The sequence below is a fragment of the Gymnoscopelus microlampas genome (assembly GCF_963454915.1).
Source record: "Gymnoscopelus microlampas genome assembly, chromosome: 12".
NCBI classification, from domain to species: Eukaryota; Metazoa; Chordata; class Actinopteri; order Myctophiformes; family Myctophidae; genus Gymnoscopelus; species Gymnoscopelus microlampas.
In genome coordinates this window covers 17,402,407-17,410,110 of record NC_139949.1, presented here as the reverse complement: position 1 = coordinate 17,410,110, position 7,704 = coordinate 17,402,407, and positions in this window count along the sequence as shown.

Here is a 7,704-nt window from a genome sequence, read left to right as displayed (position 1 = left end):
CTTCCAGTCTTTGACTGATTCAACTGAAAAGTAAAAGCAGACATGCTTCGAGCGTATTCTTGTCTGGAGAATGCGGGCATCGGTCCCGCCACCTCTCGCATGCAAAGCGAGCGCTCTACCATCTGAGCCAATTTTCCACAAGGGAAATGTTAATTGGAATCTTCCCTTTGACCAAGTGTTTAGATATGAAAATGAAAAACACTTTGGCTATTCTGATCCAGCTCCTCTACACATGCAGTTAATACCCATCAGTAAAGAGAGACCAGTTATTATCCAGGTAAACAACTAATTGGAGAATACGGGTATCGATCCCGTCACCTCTCGCATGCTAAGCGAGCACTCTACCATCTGAGCTAATTCCCCTTTATCAGAATGGTTCCACAAGCAAATTCGATGTCGAGGATTGGCCCTAGAACTTGCCAAAAATACACAAGTGTACCAATGCCATAGGTGCTTGACTCAAACTATATAATCAGAGGGAACCTTTCTAAGAAGTACGTTTTCTCTACTGTACGATAAAAGGCTTCATAAAAAATTCCATGATGTCATCGGCTGTCAAATTTGATTTCTTTACTTCATTGCTGTGATGGTTAAGCAGGGCCTGGATAGCTCAGACGGTAGAGCATCAGACTTTCAATCTGAGGGTCCAGGGTTCAAGTCCCTGTTCAGGCGCTCTGTTCACGCTTGTAAGAATATGAATGCGCTTCGTGGCCTTGCAGTCAGTTTGAAGAGAAGCATGTTAACTATACAATTGGCCGAAACTTGCTGTGTCTTTGATGTAAGCTGCAAAGCGCTGACGCCTTTGCGAATGTCATCCAGTCTTTGACTCATTCAACTGAGTCAATTTTCAAGACTGAGTCAAATTTGCTTTCTTTACTTCATTGCTGTGATGGTCAAGCAGGGCCTGGATAGCTCAGACGGTAGAGCATCAGACTTTTAATCTGAGGGTCCAGGGTTCAAGTCCCTGTTCAGGCGCTTTGTTAATGCTAGTAAGAATATGAATGTGCTTCCTGGCCTTGCAGTCAGTTTGCAGAGAAGCATGTTAACTATACAATTGGCCTAAACTTGCTGTGTCTTTGATATAAGCTGCGCAGCGCTGACGCCTTTGCGAAATTCATCCAGTCTTTGACTGATTCAACTGAGTAAGTTCTCAAGACTGAGTCAAATTTTCTTTCTTTGCTTCGTTGCTGTGATGGTCAAGCAGGGCCTGGATAGCTCAGACGGTAGAGCATCAGACTTTTAATCTGAGGGTCCAGGGTTCAAGTCCCTGTTCAGGCGCTCTGTTCACGCTTGTAAGAATATGAATGCGCTTCGTGGCCTTGCAGTCAGTTTGAAGAGAAGCATGTTAACTATACAATTGGCCAAAACTTGCTGTGTGTTTGATGTAAGCTGCAAAGCGCTGACGCCTTTGCGAATGTCATCCAGCAATTGGCTAGCGCGCTCGGCTGTTAACCGAGAGGATGGTGGTTCGAGCCCACCCAGGGACGACGTTTTCCAATAGTAGCCCACATAGTGGCAGGCCAGGAACATGTGCCGACAACACTGCACGGCGCATGCTCCTGGCACTTGTATGTAGGCTCCTGTGTTTGCAAAATATTTTCTAGCCTAAAGCACTTTTTCCTACAAGGCTGTACCTAACTAGACATGAAAAAAGAAAACAACTCTTGCAGTCATGCAGCTTGCAGTCTCTATGGCGCAATTGGCTAGCGTGCTCGGCTGTTAACCGAGAGGATGGTGGTTTGAGCCCACCCAGGGACGACGTTTTCCAATAGTAGCCCACATAGTGGCAGGCCAGGAACATGCGCCGACAACACTGCACGGCGCATGCTCCTGGCACTTGTATGTAGGCTCCCGTGTTTACAAAATATTCTCTAGCCTAAAGCACTTTTTCCTACAAGGCTGTACCTAACTAGACATGAAAAAAGAAAACAACTCTTGCAGTCATGCAGCTTGCAGTCTCTGTGGCGCAATTGGCTAGCGCGCTCGGCTGTTAACCGAGAGGATGGTGGTTAGAGCCCACCCAGGGACGGCACAGTGGAAGTTTTCCAATAGTAGCCCACATAGTGGCAGGCCAGGAGCATGCGCTGACAGCACTGCACTCGTAGAATGTTTGGGGTTAGGGTTAGCTGTGAGTCTGCAGTTTCCTCCTACAGCAGCTTTCTGACACAGCAGAGGTCAACTTGTGCGTGGTGTAATTTCAGGGACAACACGACTTCTGTTGTTTGTCTATCAGGTGCATAGCATCGAGCTACAAAGCTTAGTGAGGTGAGCCTTTAATGATTCAATAAGCTTTGTTTTACTCTCTGAATTTAACCAAACTGCTTGCAAACGCTGGCGCTGTGGCTTAGTTGGTTAAAGTGCCTGTCTAGTAAACAGGAGATCCTGGGTTCAACTCCCAGCAGTGCCTGGTAGCCTACCCTTTCGTTCATACAATATTATCAGGCATATAGGTCATTTGTTAATGAAGCGAGGCTCCACCCACTGGCGCCTTTAAGGGTGTGGCTCTGTGGCGCAATGGATAGCGCATTGGACTTCTAGGCATGTCGAAAGAGATATTCAAAGGCTGTGGGTTTGAGTCCCACCAGAGTCGCTAGCACTTGTATGTAGGCTCCTGTGTTTTCAAAATATTTTCTGACAAAAGCCTAAAGCATGAAAAAAGAAAAAAAACCTTGCAGTCTTGCAGCTTGCACTCTCTGTGGCGCAATTGGCTAGCGCGCTCGGCTGTTAACCGAGAGGATGGTGGTTCGAGCCCACCCAGGGACGACGTTTTCCAATAGTAGCCCACATAGTGGCAGGCCAGGAACATGCGCCGACAACACTGCACGGCGCATGCTCCTGTCACTTGTATGTAGGCTCCCGTGTTTACAAAATATTTTCTAGCCTAAAGCACTTTTTCCTACAAGGCTGTACCTAAGTAGACATGAAAAAAGAAAAAAACTCTTGCAGTCATGCAGCTTGCAGTCTCTGTGGCGCAATTGGCTAGCGCGCTCGGCTGTTAACCGAGAGGATGGTGGTTTGAGCCCACCCAGGGACGGCACAGTGGAAGTTTTCCAATAGTATCCCACATAGTGGCAGGCCAGGAGCATGCGCTGACAGCACTGCACTCGTAGAATGTTTGGGGTTAGGGTTAGCTGTGAGTCTGCAGTTTCCTCCTACAGCAGCTTTCTGACACAGCAGAGGTCAACTTGTGCGTGGTGTAATTTCAGGGACAACGCGACTTCTGTTGTTTGTCTATCAGGTGCATAGCATCGAGCTACAAAGCTTAGTGAGGTGAGCCTTTAATGATTCAATATGCTTTGTTTTACTCTCTGAATTTAACCAAACTGCTTGCAAACGCTGGAGCTGTGGCTTAGTTGGTTAAAGTGCCTGTCTAGTAAACAGGAGATCCTGGGTTCAACTCCCAGCAGTGCCTGGTAGCCTATCCTTTCGTTCATACAATATTATCAGGCATATAGGTCATTTGTTAATGAAGCCAGGCTCCACCCACTGGCGCCTTTAAGGGAGTGGCTCTGTGGCGCAATGGATAGCGCATTGGACTTCTAGGCATGTCGAAAGAGATATTCAAAGGCTGTGGGTTTGAGTCCCACCAGAGTTGCTAGTAGTTGTATGTAGGCTCCTGTGTTTTCAAAATATTTTCTGACAAAAGCCTAAAGCACACATGAAAAAAGAAAAAAACTCTTGCAGTCTCTATGGCGCAATTGGCTAGCGCGCTCGGCTGTTAACCGAGAGGATGGTGGTTGGAGCCCACCCAGGGACGACGTTTTCCAATAGTAGCCCACATAGTGGCAGGCCAGGAACATGCGCCGACAACACTGCACGGCGCATGCTCCTGGCACTTGTATGTAGGTTCCCGTGTTTACAAAATATTTTCTAGCCTAAAGCACTTTTTCCTACAAGGCTGTACCTAACTAGACATGAAAAAAGAAAGAAACTCTTGCAGTCATGCAGCTTGCAGTGTCTGTGGCGCAATTGGCTAGCGTGCTCGGCTGTTAACCGAGAGGATGGTGGTTCGAGCCCACCCAGGGACGGCACAGTGGAAGTTTTCCAATAGTAGCCCACATAGTGGCAGGCCAGGAGCATGCGCTGACAGCACTGCACTCGTAGAATGTTTGGGGTTAGGGTTAGCTGTGAGTCTGCAGTTTCCTCCTACAGCAGCTTTCTGACACAGCAGAGGTCAACTTGTGCATGGTGTAATTTCAGGGACAACGCGACTTCTGTTGTTTGTCTATCAGGTGCATAGCATCGAGCTACAAAGCTTAGTGAGGTGAGCCTTTAATGATTCAATAAGCTTTGTTTTACTCTCTGAATTTAACCAAACTGCTTGCAAACGCTGGCGCTGTGGCTTAGTTGGTTAAAGTGCCTGTCTAGTAAACAGGAGATCCTGGGTTCAACTCCCAGCAGTGCCTGGTAGCTTATCCTTTCGTTCATACAATATTATCAGGCATATAGGTCATTTGTTAATGAAACGAGGCTCCACCCACTGGCCCCTTTAAGGGTGTGGCTCTGTGGCGCAATGGATTGCGCATTGGACTTTTAGGCATGTCGAAAGAGATATTCAAAGGCTGTGGGTTCGAGTCCCACCAGAGTCGCTAGCACTTGTATATAGGCTCCCGTGTTTTCAAAATATTTTCTGACAAAAGCCTAAAGCACACATGAAAAAAGAAAAAAACTCTTGCAGTCTTGCAGCTTGCAGTCTCTGTGGCGCAATTGGCTAGCGTGCTCGGCTGTTCACCGAGAGGATGGTGGTTCGAGCCCACCCAGGGACGATGTTTTCCAATAGTAGCCCACAAATAGTGGCAGGCCAGGAACATGCGCCGACAACACTGCACGGCGCATGCTCCTGGCACTTGTATGTAGGCTCCCGTGTTTACAAAATATTTTTTAGCCTACAGCACTTTTTCCTACAAGGCTGTACCTAACTAGACATGAAAAAAGAAAAAAAACTCTTGCAGTCATGCAGCTTGCAGTCTCTGTGGCGCAATTGGCTAAAGCGCTCGGTTGTTAACCGAGAGGATGGTGGTTCGAGCCCACCCAGGGACGGCACAGTGGAAGTTTTCCAATAGTAGCCCACATAGTGGAAGGCCAGGAGCATGCGCTGACAGCACTGCACTCGAAGAATGTTTGGGGTTAGGGTTAGCTGTGAGTCTGCAGTTTCCTCCTACACCAGCTTTCTGCCACAGCAGAGGTCAACTTGTGCATGGTGTAATTTCAGGGACAACGCGACTTCTGTTGTTTGTCTATCAGGTGCATAGCATCGAGCTACAAAGCTTAGTGAGGTGAGCCTTTAATGATTCAATATGCTTTGTTTTACTCTCTGAATTTAACCAAACTGCTTGCAAACGCTGGCGCTGTGGCTTAGTTGGTTAAAGTGCCTGTCTAGTAAACAGAAGATCCTGGGTTCAACTCCCAGCAGTGCCTGGTAGTTTATCCTTTCGTTCATACAATATTATCGGTTACATGGCGGCTTTCCGACATGTCGCCTTTCCGACGTTAACGAACCCTAACCCTAACCCTAACCGCACGCGGAAACCACTAGTCGGAGTGGCGAGATGTCGGCATGGAAGACGGTTACCAATATTATCAGGCATATAGGTAATTTGTTAATGAAGCAAGGCTCCACCCACTGGCCCGTTTAAGGGTGTGGCTCTGTGGCGCAATGGATGGCTCATTGGACTTCTAGGCATGTCAAAACAGATATTCAAAGGCTGTGGGTTCGAGTCCCACCTGAGTCGCTAGCACTTGTATGTAGGTTCCTGTGTTTTCAAAATATTTTCTGACAAAAGCCTAAAGCACACATGAAAAAAGGAAAAAACTCTTGCAGTCTTGCAGCTTGCAGTCTCTGTGGCGCAATTGGCTAGCGTGCTCAGCTGTTAACCGAGAGGATGGTGGTTCGAGCCCACCCAGGGACGATGTTTTCCAATAGTAGCCCACAAATAGTGGCAGGCCAGGAACATGCGCCGACAACACTGCACGGCGCATGCTCCTGGCACTTGTATGTAGGCTCCCGTGTTTACAAAATATTTTTTAGCCTACAGCACTTTTTCCTACAAGGCTGTACCTAACTAGACATGAAAAAAGAAAAAAAACTCTTGCAGTCATGCAGCTTGCAGTCTCTGTGGCGCAATTGGCTAGCGCGCTCGGCTGTTGACCGAGAGGATGGTGGTTCGAGTCCACCCAGGGACGGCACAGTGGAAGTTTTCCAATAGTAGCCCACATAGTGGCAGGCCAGGAGCATGCGCTGACAGCGCTGCACTCGAAGAATGTTTGGGGTTAGGGTTAGCTGTGAGTCTGCAGTTTCCTCCTACACCAGTTTTCTGCCACAGCAGAGGTCAACCTGTGTGTGGTGTAATTTCAGGGACAACGCGACATCTGTTGTTTGTCTATCAGGTGCATAGCATCGAGCTACAAAGCTTAGTGAGGTGAGCCTTTAATGATTCAATATGCTTTGTTTTACTCTCTGAATTTAACCAAACTGCTTGCGAACGCTGGCGCTGTGGCTCAGTTGGTTAAAGTGCCTGTCTAGTAAACAGGAGATCCTGGGTTCAACTCCCAGCAGTGCCTGGTAGCCTATCCTTTCGTTCATACAATATTATCAGGCATATAGGTCATTTGTTAATGAAGCCAGGCTCCACCCACTGGCGCCTTTAAGGGTGTGGCTCTGTGGCGCAATGGATAGCGCATTGGACTTCTAGGCATGTCGAAAGAGATATTCAAAGGCTGTGGGTTCGAGTCCCACCAGAGTCGCTAGCAGTTGTATGTAGGCTCCCGTGTTTTCAAAATATTTTCTGACAAAAGCCTAAAGCACACATGAAAAAAGAAAAAAACTCTTGCAGTCTTGCAGCTTGCAGTCTCTGTGGCGCAATTGGCTAGCGCGCTCGGCTGTTAACCGAGAGGATGGTGGTTGGAGCCCACCCAGGGACGACGTTTTCCAATAGTAGCCCACATAGTGGCAGGCCAGGAACATGCGCCGACAACACTGCACGGCGCATGCTCCTGGCACTTGTATGTAGGCTCCCGTGTTTACAAAATATTTTCTAGCCTAAAGCACTTTTTCCTACAAGGCTGTACCTAACTAGACATGAAAAAAGAAAAAAACTCTTGCAGTCATGCAGCTTGCAGTCTCTGTGGCGCAATTGGCTAGCGCGCTCGGCTGTTAACCGAGAGGATGGTGGTTCGAGCCCACCCAGGGACGGCACACTGGAAGTTTTCCAATAGTAGCCCACATAGTGGCAGGCCAGGAGCATGCGCTGACAGCACTGCACTCGTAGAATGTTTGGGGTTAGGGTTAGCTGTGAGTCTGCAGTTTCCTCCTACAGCAGCTTTCTGACACAGCAGAGGTCAACTTGTGCGTGGTGTAATTTCAGGGACAACGCGACTTCTGTTGTTTGTCTATCAGGTGCATAGCATCGAGCTACAAAGCTTAGTGAGGTGAGCCTTTAATGATTCAATATGCTTTGTTTTACTCTCTGAATTTAACCAAACTGCTTGCAAACGCTGGAGCTGTGGCTTAGTTGGTTAAAGTGCCTGTCTAGTAAACAGGAGATCCTGGGTTCAACTCCCAGCAGTGCCTGGTAGCTTATCCTTTCGTTCATACAATATTATCAGGCATATAGGTCATTTGTTAATGAAACGAGAATCCACCCACTGGCCCCTTTAAGGGTGTGGCTCTGTGGCGCAATGGATAGCGCATTGGACTTTTAGGCA